General features: G+C 39.2%; 1 long non-coding RNA gene across 1 annotated transcript; it reads right to left on the reverse strand.

The window, feature by feature from the left end:
* Positions 1-8,026: 8,026 nt before the first annotated feature.
* Positions 8,027-12,102, reverse strand: LOC124023132. Its single transcript, XR_006836664.1, has 3 exons — positions 12,006-12,102; positions 10,824-11,072; positions 8,027-8,091 (listed from the first exon to the last, which is right to left on the reverse strand). It is a non-coding gene; the product is annotated as an uncharacterized LOC124023132 (long non-coding RNA).
* Between the last annotated feature and the right edge of the window lie 1,532 nt (positions 12,103-13,634).

The following is a 13,634-nucleotide window of genomic DNA, read 5'->3' on the forward strand; positions in this document are numbered from 1 at the left end:
AATAGCATGGCTCCCAAAGTTTTAGTATTTATTTTCCATAATACCAATTACCCCACATTCTTTAAAAATGTATACTGTCATAACACTGTATATGGACAAATACAATTCATAGAGTAAAAAGGAAAGTTTCACATCTTCCTAAATCTGAGGGTGGTTTTAAACCTTCCAGATTTGGAATTGTATCAACTCACTACTCAAGGCTTTAACTTGCGACATGTAGTTAAATGCACTAAAGAGGAACAATGGGTGTTTGGTTCATATTGAAAACGTGCGTGTTCATCCCCAGAATATTTTACATATTTATATTCAAAAGAAAACGCCAAGAACATGAACAACAGAGTTAAGAACACAATAACAAGATGAAACGTATTCTACAAGAATCAATATCAGTCCCTACAAACCACAGGAATTAGTGGACTCTGTTAATTAGTGGAATGTTACAATAGATGAAACGTATTCTACAAGAATCAATATCAGTCCCTACAAACCACAGGAATTAGTGGACTCTGTTAATTAGTGGAATGTTACAATAGATGAAACGTATTCTACAAGAATCAATATCAGTCCCTACAAACCACAGGAATTAGTGGACTCTGTTAATTAGTGGAATGTTACAATAGATGGAACGTATTCTACAAGAATCAATATCAGTCCCTAGAAACCACAGGAATTAGTGGACTCTGTTAATTAGTGGAATGTTACAATAGATGAAACGTATTCTACAAGAATCAATATCAGTCCCTAGAAACCACAGGAATTAGTGGACTCTGTTAATTAGTGGAATGTTACAATAGATGGAACGTATTCTACAAGAATCAATATCAGTCCCTAGAAACCACAGGAATTAGTGGACTCTGTTAATTAGTGGAATGTTACAATAGATGAAACGTATTCTACAAGAATCAATATCAGTCCCTAGAAACCACAGGAATTAGTGGACTCTGTTAATTAGTGGAATGTTACAATAGATGAAACATGGTTTCCAGGTGTTTGATGTCATTCCATTGGCTCCGTTCCGGACAATATTATGAGCCGTTCTCTCCTCAGCAGCCTCTTGTGCCAGAAACACAACCCCCTGTATAAAGCCTTGTTATTGTTATTTTATTGCGTTATTGTTATTTTATTGTGTTATTGTTATTTTATTGTGTTATTGTTATTTTATTGTTATTTTATTGTGTTATTGTTATTTTATTGTGTTATTGTTATTTTATTGTGTTATTGTTATTTTATTGTGTTATTGGTATTTTATTGTGTTATTGGTATTTTATTGAGTTATTGTTATTTAATTGTTATTTTATTGTGTTATTGTTATTTTATGGTGTTGTTATTTTATTGTTATTTTATTGTGTTATTGTTATTTTATAATATAATTATTAATAATATAATAATATTAATATAATAATAATATATGCCATTTAGCAGACGCTTTTTGTTACTTACAGTCATGTGTTATTTTATGGGTGGTCCCGGGATTTTACCCTGGCGTTACAAGCGCCATGCTCTACCAACTGAGCTACAGAAGGACCACACAATTTTATTGTGTTATTGTTATTTTATTGTGTTATTGTTATTTTATTGTTATTTTATTGTGTTATTGTTATTTTATTGTGTTATTGTTATTTTATTGAGTTATTGTTATTGTTATTTTATTGAGTTATTGTTATTTTATTGAGTTATTGTTATTTTATTGAGTTATTGTTATTTTATTGAGTTATTGTTATTGTGTTATTGTTATTGTTATTTTATTTTCCACTTCTAGTTCATTTAGTCAATATTTTCTTAACTCTATTTCATGAACTGCATTGTTGGTTAAGGGCTTGTAAGTAAGCTTTTCACAGTAAGGTTTACTACACCTGTTGTATTCGGCGCATGTGACCAATCAAATTGTATGAAACGTATGGAACCCCTGGACAGCGTTTCAGAATTCATCCATGAATTGGTCCACATGGAAAACTAAAGGCATAGAAACTGTAAAAGACGTGGTAATAGGAAATACATGTATCTCAGTGACAGCTCTAAAAGGCCATTTTGGAAGGACCAATGTAGATATCTTCAAATACACTCAACTTAAAGGTTTTATATCACAATGTTGATTTGGAATCGTTTGGACATCACAGCAATATTGAGGGAATTCTATTTGAGACAGAAAATGATATTAATATGAGAGGTAAGCTATAGAAAACCTTGCAGAAAACCTATACAACTGACAATCTCTTAGAAAAACTACTGGAACCAAGATTTAACAATAACTGATATTGTAGCTGGAAAAAATATAAAATCCCATCAACTGGATGAGTCACTATTATGTAGGTGGATGGAAATGATCCAGACATTATGTAGAATATAATAATAATAAACTACACTCATCAACATCTGACTCCATTACTATGTGAATGCACCCCATTGTTAGAGCTTTATATACTGTACTACTGGGACTACATAGAGGATCAGGCTGTTGAAATGCAGTTGATTATGTAAATACTCTTCTAGAACTCTGGTATTGATGGTCCTTTTGAGGGTGAGTCGTTGATATAAATGTTCAGAGTGAAAGAGATGTGAACTCTCCTGTGATGGTCCACGTCTACCACACACTTTCATAATGTGTTAATAAGCACCACAGCATTCATACATACAGTACAATGGGAGGGGTGTGGCATGCACAGGGAGGGACCAGACTTCTATTTAGGACTGGGATCCTATCCAGAGTTGACAGCCAGGACAAACACAGCCTGGCTCTCTCCTTCCATACTACAAACCTACAGTGACTGGGTCCTGATTGTGGCAGTGTAGCCTAGTTTGCACTGCAGGATCCAGAGATGGCATCAGTAGACAGGTTTCCATTGACCCAGGTTTATTAAACAGAAAATCCAGAAGCATTGAAGAACCACAGTGACATTACGTGGAGGCGTAAGAATGGCGCTGCTAAGATCAGAGATTCATCTCCTGAGTACACAACTTCGAATCGTGAGTACATACTGTACCTGGTCCCCTGAATACAATCCAAGTAATCTTACATACAGAACTTCAAGTAGTAAAATAGTAAACTACTCCTTTAATGGAGTGGTATGCTCTATGAAAGGGATGTTTTCACAACGCCAGAAATGTTGTATATTAGCAATCAAGTCTTCAAGATAGAGAAGTTGGGGGTGGCTGGTTAGAGCATTGGAACAGGAACCAAAAGGTTGCTAGATCGAATCCCCGAACTGCCAAGGTAAAACATCTTTCATTCTGCTCCTGAACAAGGCAGTTAGCCTAGGAACAGCGGGTTGTCATTTTAAATAAGAACTTGTTCATAACTTACTTGCCTAGTTAACAAAAAAAACTTTCAGTACAGTGGAAAATGTCTTTATGATAATTGCATATCATTTAATTTGCATCATCACACCTTTTGCTCTGTACTGCAGTGTTTTCCCATCCTGGTCCTGGGGATCCATAGAGGTGAGCTGTTTTTGTTTTTGCCCCTAACACTCACACACTGGATTCAACTAAACAACTCAAGCCTTTGAATTGAATAAGGTATGAGAGTGCGAGGGCAAAAACACACATGTACACCCCTTTTGGGACCAGGATTGGGGAACACAAATAGATTTCTTCAGCAGCATTATGCCCCATGCCACAAGGCTTGTCCAGGAATGGTTCCAAGAACATGACAGTGAATTCAGTTTACTGCAGTGGCCTGCAGAGTCACCTGATCCAAATCCATTTGTCCATCTGTGGGAGGAGATGGAACGAGCTATTCAGAGTAGTGATCCACTCCCAGCCAACCCGACACAACTGTGGGAAGCATTGGTGTCATCGTGGACCAGCATCCCTGTGAAATGCTATCAACACCTTGGACAGTCTATGTCCTGACAATTTGAGGCTGTTCTGAGGACAAACAGGGGTGCAACTCCATATTAGGAAGGTGTTCCTAATCTTTTATACACTCAGTGTATATCAGATAAAGATGGTGTGATGATCAGTTTTGGTGGAATATTTTATATTACTAAAAAACTTTTGTTTAAATGATAAACAGGCTAAGAATCAACATTTTTGGGGGCGTATCTGTACTTTACTATTTATATCGTTGACAACTTTTACTTCACTACATTCCTAAAAAAAAATAATGTACTTTTTACTCCATACATTTTCCCTGACACCCAAAAGTACTCGTTACATTGTTTATGATTAGCAGGACAGAAAATGGTCCAATTCACACACTTATAAGATAACATCCCTGGTCCTCCCTACTGCCTCTGATTTGGCGGACTCACTAAACACAAATGCTTAGTTTGTAAATCATGTCAGAGTGTTGGAATCTGCCCCTGGCTATCCGTGATATGAAAAAACAACTCAGTTGTGCCATCTGGTTTGCTTAATTTCAGGAATTTGAAATTATTCATACTATAACTTTTGATACTTAAGAATATTTACAACCAAATACTTTTACTCAAGTAGTATTTTACTGGGTGACTTTCACTTGAGTCATTTTTTTAAGGTATCATTACCCCAGTCCTCCCGTCAACATGAAACAGCAGGAACCAGGGATTCATCAGACCAGGTAGTATGTTTTTCAAATTCTCCAGCGTCCAGTCTTTTCAATACTTAGCCCACTGCAACTGCAGTCTCTTGTTTTCTGCTGGAAGCTAATGGGGATCCATAATAAATCCATAATAAAAACAACATCATTAGCGATGATAGACTGACCAGGTGAACCCAGGTGAAAACTATTTCATGGAAAGAGCAGGCCTCTTGTGTGTTCTCTGATGAACTTTTAGGTGAGTTGATGTGAAGCATTTTACACAATTAGAGCAGCTTTAAGGCTTCACTCCTGTATGTATACGTTCATGTGTTTTTAAGTGGCCCAGTCGAGAGAAACTCTTTCCACAGTCAGAGCAGGAGTATGGCTTCACTCCAGTATGCATACGTTCATGTCTTTTTAAGTTGTCCAGTTTAGAGAAACTTTTTCCACAGTCAGAGCAGGAGTAGGGCTTCTCTCCTGTGTGTATCGTTCATGTGTTTTCACGCTGTTCAGTTGAGAGAAACTCTTTCCACAGTCAGAGCAGGAGTAAGGCTTACTGTATGGTGGTGTATTTTTAATTCACCCAGTTGAGAGAAACTCTTTCCACAGTCAGAGCAGGAGTAAGGCTTCACCCCTGTATGTATAAGTTTATGTGTTTTGAAGTGGCCCAGTCGAGAAAACTCTTTCCACAGTCAGAGCAGGAGTAAGGCTTCACTCCTGTATGTATACGTTTGTGTGTTTTTAAGTCATCGGGTCGAGAGAAACTCTTTCCACAGTCAGAGCAAGAGTAAGGCTTCTCTCCTGTGTGTACACGTTCATGACGTTTTAAGGTGCCCATTTGAGAGAAACTCTTTCCACAGTCAGAGCAGGAGTACGGCTTGTCTCCTGTATGCACTCTCTGATGAACTGTTAGAACCTTTGATGTTGAGAAACTCTTCCCACAGTCAGTGCAGGAATACAGATTCTCTCCTAGGTGTATTTTTAGGTGTATTTTTAGTGTTGATATAACTGAAAAATTCTCCTCACAAATGGGCAGTGGTGAGACCTCTTAGCTCTGTGATCTTCCTGCTGTTGCTCTCTGGATGTAGAGAATGTCTCAACATGGTCTCCTGTGTGAACAAAATCAGAAGAACCAGTCAGTTGTGTGATATACACTACAGGTCAAACGTTTTAGAACAACTACTCATTCAAGGGTTTCTTAATTTTACAATTTTCTACATCGTAGAATAATAGTGAAGACATTAAAACTATGAAATAACACATTTGGAATCATGTAGCAACCCAAAAAAAGTGATAAACAAATCAAAATATATTATATTTGCGATTCATCAAATAGTCACCCTTTGCCTTGATGACAGCTTTGCACAATCTTAGTATTCTCTTACCACGAGAAAGAGATTTCCCAATCTTCTCTTCTTCATCTTTAATGTTGACATTCAGCTCCAGAGTTTGACTGCAGTCTTCCAGCTTCACTGATGCCATCTCTGGATCCTGCAGTGAAAACTGGGCTCCACTGTCACAATCAGGACCCAGTGACTGTAGGTTTGGACTCCGTGTGGAAGGAGAGAGGCAGGCTGGGTTTGTCCTCACTATTGATGTTACCGGCCTCAGACGTAATTCTAGTCGTCCTGTAGTAACATTGAGAAACAGACACAAAAAGTTTGTCTTGACAGTTCTGGCACTTTCTTTATTCTCTATTAAATACATTATATTTATTCTTGTTCAATCATCTAATTCAGCGTTTAACTTGGACTGAAATATGTGCCGGTACTCATTTTTAGGTGCAGGAGCTCCAAAATACTGTTGAGCTAATATCCTATAAGAGGAACATGAGCTCAAACAGTAGACATTTGAGGTGACGGTACTCAGCTCTGATGAGCTGCTGTCCAAGTCAAGCACTGATCTCATTTCAATAGATCAGGTAGATAAACATTAAGAACAAAACATCAATTCATATGTACCATTTTCCTCAATAACCTTGTTTTCGCTGTATTATTTCAATCAAAAACCAATAGTATTTCCCGTTCACACCATAGTAACATTTATAGATAAATATAGAAACAACTGCATATGTCTGAATATTAGTATACATGTAGAAACACGATAATCATTACATTTAGCTTCAAAACAGTAGAGCAACTGTGAAATTGTTTCTCCCTGCTGCACCCGCACTGCCTGCACTGAAGTCCGTTGACGCAGACCGAGTGGGAGCCGCCATTTTACCTCCCCGTGAATTTTCCTTTTCATGGAGTTCTTCGGACAATTCCTTCGACCTCATGGATTGGGTTTTGCTCTGACCTGCGCTGTGAAACGTGGGACCTTATATAGACAGGTGTGTGCCTTTCTAAATCATGTCCAATCAGTTGAATTTACCACAGGTTGACAACTTCAAGTTGTAGAAACATCTCAAGGATGGAAACAGGATGCATCGGAGCTCAATGTCGAGTCTCATAACAAAGAGTGAATAGTTATGTAAATAATGTATTTCTGTTTCAAATTTTTGATAAAATTTGAAAACATTTCTAAAAACCTGTGTTTGCTTTGTCATTATGGGGTATTGTGTGTAGGCTGATGAGGAACATTTTTTATTTAATCAATTTTAGAATATGGCTGTAACGTAACAGAATGTGGGAAATGTCAAGGGGTCTAAATACTTTCGGGAATGGGAGAGGGGATACCTAGTCAGTTGTACAACTGAATGGGAGAGGGCATACCTAGTCAGTTGTACAATTGAATGCATTCAACTGAAGTGTGTCTTCCACATTTAACCCAACCCCTCTAATCAGAGAGGTGCGGGGGGCTGCCAGAATCAACAACCACGTCTTCAGCACCCGGGGAACAGTGGGTTAACTGCTATGCTCATGGACAGAACAACATATTTTTACCTTGTCAGCTCGGGGGATTTGATCAAGCAACCTTTCGGTTACTAGTACAACGCTCTAACCACTAGGCTACCTGTAAGTATTCATATAAGTAGGCTGTGAAATACAAAAGGGGAATAAAACTATTCGATAAGTATCATGAAAATGGGTTAGTAACTACACAGACTCATTTCATATCATCCTCCACTCACTATCACCAGGGTTAGTAACTACACAGACTCATTTCATAATACTTTAAAACACTGTCAGTTTGTCTACTTCACTTCTTTAGTCTCCTCTCTGATCACTCCAGACAGCCCAGTGAATAAAACAAATGCTGACAATACTGATGTCAAACCATGCAAGTGTCAGTAGCATGAAATAACATCTACCTTCTCATTGAAACAGTTCATCATGAAACAGTTCTACTGCAACTGTTCATGCACAGCGGAGAAGTTGTAACGAACAACAAAATTAGACAGAACCAGCTCTTACCATGACTAACAGATGTCCCAATCTTATCCTCCTCTTCTTCATCTTTAATGTTGACATTCAGCTCCAGTGTTTGACTGCAGTCTTCCAGCTTCACTGATGCCATCTCTGGATCCTGCAGTGCAAACTGGGCTCCACTGTCACAATCAGGACCCAGTGACTGTAGGTTTGGACTCCGTGTGGAAGGAGAGAGGAGGGCTGGGTTTGTCCTCACTGTTGATGTTACCGGTGTCATACCTGAGTCGGCAAGTAGTATAAGAGAAACAGACACAAAAGTTATTTTCTTGACAGTTTGGCAAGGTCTTTATTCTCTATTAAATATATATATATATTTTTTGTTGTCCAATTATCTAATTCATTGCTTGACTTGGACTGAAATAGTTTTCAATACTAATTTTGGGTGCTGGTACTGTTTATATTTAGGTGCAGGAGCTCCACAATACTTTTGAGCTAAAACTTAACCTGTAGTAGATAAATGCATAAAAGACTCAAACCATTTTGTACAAGGTTACAGTTTGTTTTAGGCATCAATATGTGATATTTTCATTAATAACCTTGTATTCACTCTTTTACTTCAAAAAACTATTGTATTTCCTGTTCACACCATAGTAACGTTTATAGATAAAGACAAACTGAATGTGTCAATATTATTTCACATGTAGTAAATCGATAATCATTACATTTAGCTTCAAAACAGTAGTGCAACCGTGGTCATGGATCTGAGCTATGCAATCTGGTTTCCGAGCTGGTCATGGGTGCACCTCAGCCACGCTCAAGGTACTAAACGATATCATAACCACCATTGATAAAAGACAGTACTGTGCAGCCGTCTTCATTGACCTGGCCAAGGCTTTCAACTCTGTCAATCACCGCATTCTTATCGGCAGACTCAACAGCCTTGGTTTCTTAAATGAAAGCCTGGTTCACCAACTACTTTTCTGATAGAGTTCAGTGTGTCAAATCGGAGGGCCTGTTGTCCAGACCTCTGGCAGTCTCTATGGGGGTGTCACAGGGTTCAATTCTCGGGCCAACTATTTTCTCTGTTTATTTCAATGATATAGCTCTTGCTGCTGGTGATTCTCTGATCCACCTCTACGCAGATGACACCATTCTGTATATTTCTGGCCCTTCTTTGGACACTGTGTTAACTAACCTCCAGGCGAGCTTCAATGCAATACAACTCTCCTTCCGTGGCCTCCAACTGCTCTTAAATGTAAGTAAAACTAAATGCATGCTCTTCAACCGATCGCTGCCCACACCTTCCCACCCGTCCATCACTACTCTGGACGGTTCTGACTTAGAATAAGTGGACAACTACAAATACCTAGGTGCCTGGTTAGACTGTAAACTCTCCTCCCAAACTCATATTAAGCATCTCCAAACCAAAATTAAATCTAGAATCGGCTTCCTATTCCGCAACAAAGCCTCCTTCACTCATGCTGCCGAACATACCCTCGTAAAACTGACTATCCTACCGATCCTTGACTTTGGCGATGTCATTTACAAAATAACCTCCAACACTCTACTCAACAAATTGGATGCAGTCTATCACAGTGCCATCCGTTTTGTCACCAAAGCCTCATATACTACCCACCACTGCGACCTGTACACTCTCGTTGGCTGGCCATCGCTTCGTACTCGCCGCCAAACCCACTCCAGGTCACCTATAAGTATTTTCTAGGTAAAGCCCCGCCTTATCTCAGCTCACTGTTCACCATAACAATACCCACCCGTAGCACGCGGTCCAGCAGGCATATTTCGCTGGTCATCCCCAAAGCCAACTCCTCATTTGGCCACCTGTCCTTCCAGTTCTCTGCTGCCAATGACTGTAACTAATTGCAAAAATCACTGAAGTTGGAGACACTCACTAACTTTAAGCATCAGCTGTCAGAGCAGCTTACTGCACCTGTACACAGCCCATCTGTAAATAGCCCACCCAACTACCTCATCCCCATATTGTTATTTAGTTTTGCTCTTTTGTACCCCAGTATCTCTACCTGCACATCTATCACTCCAGTGTTAATGCTAAATTGTAAACATTTCACCACTATTTATTGCCTTACCTCCCTAATCTCACTATATTTGCACATACTGCATATATATTTTTTCTATTGTGTTATTGACTGTACGTTTGTTTATCCCATGTGTAACTCTGTGTTGTTTTTTGGTGAACTGCTTTGCTTTATCTTGACCAGGTCACAGTTGTAAATGAGAACTCGTTCTCTACTGGCCCACCTGGTTAAATAAAGGTGAAATAAAATAAATAAAATAGTTCTACAGCAACTCTTCATGCACAGTGGGACCTGACATGAGGACTCCTTGCTGTCCCCAGTCCACCTGGCCATGCTCCTGCTCCAGTTTCAACTGTTCTGCCTTACTATTATTCAACCATGCTGGTCATTTATGAACATTTGAACATCTTGGCCACGTTCTGTTATAATCTCCACCCGGCACAGCCAGAAGAGGACTGGCCACCCCACATATGCTCTCTCTAATTCTCTCTTTCTTTCTCTCTCTCGGAGGACCTGAGCCCTAGGACCGTGCCCCAGGACTACCTGACATGATGGCTCCTTGCTGTCCCCAGTCCACCTGACTGTGCTGCTGCTCCAGTTTCAACTGTTCTGCCTTATTATTATTTGACCATGCTGGTCATTTATGAACATTTGAACATCTTGGTCATGTTCTGTTATAATCTCTACCCGGCACAGCCAGAAGAGGACTGGCCACCCCACATAGCCCGGTTCCTCTCTAGGTTTCTTCCTAGGTTTTGGCCTTTCTAGGGAGTTTTTCCTAGCCACCGTGCTTTTACACCTGCATTGTTTGCTGTTTGGGGTTTTAGGCTGGGTTTCTGTACAGCACTTTGAGATATCAGCTGATGTACGAAGGGCTATATAAATAAATTTGATTTGATTTGAGTGGGAAGTTGGAATGAAAAACACCAACTTAAGTTAGATAGAACCTGCTCTTACCATGATTAACAGATGTCCCAATCTTCTCCTCCTCTTCTTCATCTTTAATGTTGGCATTCAGTTCCAGTGTTTGACTGCAGTCTTCCAGCTTCACTGATGCCATCTCTGGATCCTGCAGTGCAAACTGGGCCCCACTGTCACAATCAGGACCCAGTGACTGTAGGTTTGGACTCAGTGTGGAAGGAGAGAGGCAGGCTGGGTTTGTCCTCACCGTTGATGTTACCGGCCTCAGACTTAATCTGAGTCAGCCTGTAGTAACAATGAGAACCGGACACAAAAGTTAGTGCCAGAACTGCCAAGACTTACTTTATTATCTAAAAATACGGTTTATATTTAGGTGTAGGAGCTCCACAATACTGTTGAGATAATATTCTATAAGATGAACATGAGCTCAAACAGTTGACATTTGAGGTGACGGTACTCAGCTCAGCTCCAAGTCAAGCACTGATCTCATTTCAATAGATCTGGTAACTAAGCATTGACAACAAAACATTAATTAATTCACATAAGACAAAGTATACACTTTAAATTAGGCTACACAACTGTAAATGCAGTTAATCTATAGTAGACTTCCTGAATTTACATAAATGCCCCCCAAAACATTTAGTACAAGGTTGTAGTATGTTTCAGGCAGCACTATGTACTATTTTCCTGAATAACCTTGTCTCCACTGTATTATTCCAATCAAAAACCAATAGCATTTTCCTTCACACCATAGTAACATTTATAGATAGACAGAATCAACTGAATGTCTCTGAATATTAGTTCACATGTAGAAAACTGATAATCATTACATTTAGCTCCAAAACAGTAGCACAATTGTGAAATAGTCTCTGCTGCACCCTCACTGCCTGCACTGAAGTGTGTTGATGCAGACCGAGGGGGATCCGCCATTTTCCCAGCTCGTGAATTTTACACAAAACCAAAAACGACATGTAAAACGAACCCAGAAATCTCAAATAGATTGATCCTTAATGAAAATACCTTGACGAAATTATATAACGTTACATCCACTCAGACTAACCCAAAGTCTATGACTATGTGCTTCGTAGAAAAGTGATCACGTTAACCCACGCGGTTTGACACAAAAATAGCACATAAAACCTTCATCAAACGCGATAATAACTTGACGCATTTACTACCTGACATGTTATTTCGATATTATAACGTGCTATTACATACCAGTAGTAATACACGGACAAAGAAGTTGTCGTCTCGGCTGCACAATTCTGGCGTATCCTATATTCTGAAGAATGATGCGCGCCTGCGCGGAACTTCTGTTCTCCCACAACCAGTTTCTAAACCAAGAGACGTAACAACGCGAGACTTCAGAGAATGCTTGGGGTTGAGAAGTCAGTGAGAAGTGAACAATTCTGATACTTTTGCAGCGTTTAATGGGGATCCTAATAAACACCAAAACTATTCCGTCGGCACACACTTGATGCATGGCCATTATTTTATCAATGTCATAACTGCAGTGGTTTATTCACAATAGCTCTCACTGCGAATCATACATATCCCAGCATCACATCAGTAGGTATTGGAAATCTTCCAGTACATATGTGTCCATTACACATTGTGTAGTCGTCAGCTGGATGAGTGCACTATATATATATATGTGTGTGTCTGGGTCATTATACCCCATTAGACATGCACCTGTCTGGGGACTGACCATGACTGTTTATTTATTAACCATTGTATGGCTCTAATGTTTCCATGTCCTAATATGAAACCAAACTAAAAAATAATAAAATAATAATAATATATGCCATTTAGCAGACGCTTTTATCCAAAGCGACTTAAAGTCATGTGTGCATACATTCTACGTATGGGTGGTCCCGGGATCGAACCCACTACCCTGCGTTACAAGCGCCATGCTCTACCAACTGAGCTACAGAAGGACTGAAATTAGTGCCTTGCACTAAAATTAGTGCAAGGCAAAAAGATAATGGTGGCTCAATGCCAGAGGGGATAATCATGAACATCAAGAGGAGTTTCTATGTGTGTGACGTAAAGATGAAACCTGTATAAAGAGTGTGTGCCAAGGCTGGAAAGTTAGTTGTTTTCATGAACAAGCAAGGCTGATATTACTCTGTAATAAAAGTATATTGGAACTCACAGGCGAGAAATGTGAATGTGAGAAATATTATTGACTGAATATTTTCACAACATAGGCAGACACTCTTCACTCTTCCAGCGAAACTCCAGATATAACATCCTTTAATCGGTACCCTGCTCCGAAAAACAATGCTCTCTCCTTCTGCTCTTCTGAGACACATGAAATCAAACCAAAACCACTACTGGTCAGTCTTTAGAAATTGGTTGAGGTTTTTCCTTTGTGTAATGAAGAAGTAGCCCTGTTCAGAACGAGGGTCACTTGTAGTGTACTATTAGATAGAGGCGCGTGACCAGAAAGCTAGCTACAGTTTGTTTTCCTCCTGTATTGAACACAGATCATCCCGTCTTCAATTTGATTGATTATTTACGTTAAAAAATACCTAAAGTTGTATTACAAAAGTAGTTTGAAGTGTTTTGGAAAAGTTTACAGGTAACTTTTGAGATATTTTGTAGTCACGTTGCGCAAGTTGGAACTGGTATTTTTCTGGATCAAACGCACCAAATAAATTGACATTTTGGATATATATCGACAGAACTAATCAAACAAAATGACAATTTGTGATGTTTATGGGACATATTGGAGTGCCAACGAAAGAAGCTCGTCAAAGGTAAGGCATTAATTATATTTTTATTTCTGCATTTTGTGTGGCGCCTGCAGGGTTGAAATATGCTTCTCTCTCTTTCTTTACTGGG

This window comes from Oncorhynchus gorbuscha, unplaced genomic scaffold (assembly GCF_021184085.1).
Source record: "Oncorhynchus gorbuscha isolate QuinsamMale2020 ecotype Even-year unplaced genomic scaffold, OgorEven_v1.0 Un_scaffold_1496, whole genome shotgun sequence".
NCBI lineage: Eukaryota > Metazoa > Chordata > Actinopteri > Salmoniformes > Salmonidae > Oncorhynchus > Oncorhynchus gorbuscha.